Source organism: Pelophylax lessonae, assembly GCF_965119305.1.
Source record: "Pelophylax lessonae genome assembly, chromosome: 3".
Classification (NCBI taxonomy): Eukaryota; Metazoa; Chordata; class Amphibia; order Anura; family Ranidae; genus Pelophylax; species Pelophylax lessonae.
In genome coordinates this window covers 12607293-12608130 of record NC_138770.1, presented here as the reverse complement: position 1 = coordinate 12608130, position 838 = coordinate 12607293, and the positions used below count along the sequence as shown (strand labels likewise).

Sequence of the window (838 nt, the reverse complement as noted above, 5' to 3'; positions counted from 1 at the left end):
TGCCTCATGTGGGGAGGGATCGGTAAAAGGTAGACAGTTAAGTCATGATTTTACCACCCCCTTAAGCTTACATGGCAGCCGGATGGGGCGGTACACATGGCACTGCAATTTGCAGCTGCTGCAAACCTCACACCCCCCATCACATTGGGCAATGGTATTCAACTGAATGGGGTTGTGCCGCAACAGCCCCGATGCATACGGTTGCGGCGTACTGGCGTGGGCTTTACAGGAATAACATAGGGGCTCCCAGCTGCCTGCCAACCCCACAGCGGGTCAGAGGGCAATGCGGGTGTAAACCAACCCCGAGTGGACTGTGGGGGTTTCACATTTTTTTATGGACTAAACAGTTCCACCCGTTACAATCCATCGTCCATTTCCCGTAGTACCAGCAGGGGGTGTACTCTGATGTTTCATTATTTTTCCTTTCTTTTTAAACTTTCCCGCACTCTGAACATAAAAAAACGGAGCCTCTAATATAAGTGTGAATTCTTTGCAGTTTGAAACGTACATAAGGAGTGAAACATTTCCCACACTCTGAACATGAAATAGGACGCTCGCCCGTATGAACTTTCTGGTTTCTAAGAAATAAAACTTTGTATGGAAACCATTTCCCGCACTCGTAACATTAAAAAGGGCGCTCACCTGTGTGTATTCTCTGATGGCTAAGAAGGGTTCCTTTACAATTAAATTTTCCCGCACTCTGAACATGAATAGGGACACTCCCCTGTGTGCATTCTCTGATGGCTAAGGTTTCTTTTCTGATTAAAACATTTCCTGCACCTGGCACATGAATAGGGATGCTCAACCGTGTGTATTCTTTTGATGGCTAAGAAGGCTT

At 46.5% G+C, this 838-nt stretch overlaps 1 pseudogene across 1 annotated transcript in view; it reads right to left on the bottom strand.

The window, feature by feature from the left end:
- Nucleotides 1-801: 801 nt before the first annotated feature.
- LOC309550220 overlaps nucleotides 802-838 on the bottom strand; it is a 1435-nt pseudogene continuing 1398 nt past the window's right edge. Inside the window, exon 2 of the transcript in view lies at nucleotides 802-838. This exon is cut by the window's right edge and continues 952 nt beyond it. The product of the transcript in view is annotated as an uncharacterized misc_RNA (transcript).